Source organism: Myotis davidii, unplaced genomic scaffold (genome assembly GCF_000327345.1).
Source record: "Myotis davidii unplaced genomic scaffold, ASM32734v1 scaffold443, whole genome shotgun sequence".
Classification (NCBI taxonomy): domain Eukaryota; kingdom Metazoa; phylum Chordata; class Mammalia; order Chiroptera; family Vespertilionidae; genus Myotis; species Myotis davidii.
Genome location: NW_006294062.1, coordinates 32,561 through 32,906, shown reverse-complemented (window position 1 = coordinate 32,906; position 346 = coordinate 32,561). Strand labels below are relative to the sequence as shown.

At 69.9% G+C, this 346-nt stretch overlaps 1 long non-coding RNA gene across 1 annotated transcript in view; it reads right to left on the bottom strand.

The window, feature by feature from the left end:
- The window catches only part of LOC107183791, a 25,514-nt gene extending 25,174 nt beyond the window's left edge, over positions 1-340 (bottom strand). The window contains exon 1 of the long non-coding RNA XR_001514594.1: positions 244-340. This is a non-coding gene — a long non-coding RNA (uncharacterized LOC107183791). The remainder of the gene's footprint in view (positions 1-243) is intronic.
- Between the last annotated feature and the right edge of the window lie 6 nt (positions 341-346).

Sequence of the window (346 nt, the reverse complement as noted above, 5' to 3'; positions counted from 1 at the left end):
GCGCCCCCCTCCGCGGGAGGTCACCCCGGTCCCCACTAGCTGCCCCTCTAGGGCTTCCTCGTGATGAGCCTGCGGGAAGGGGGTGCCATGGCTCATTTCACCCCCCGCCTTTGCACACACAAACCCGAGGCCCAGCGAGGCTGGTGAGGTCCGCAGGGTCACTCAGCAAGTGAGACACCCCCGGGGCTGTGCCGGGACCCCTGTGACTGCCCCACCTGCCCCGCACCCCACCTTTTTCTTTACCTTGGCGCCCCTCCAAGCTGCTGTCTCCCAGGGGCTCAGGGCAGACGGGTAAGGGGGTGCTCAGGGGGTGCGCGCCGGGCGCCCACGTGCCGACCCAGCCCCT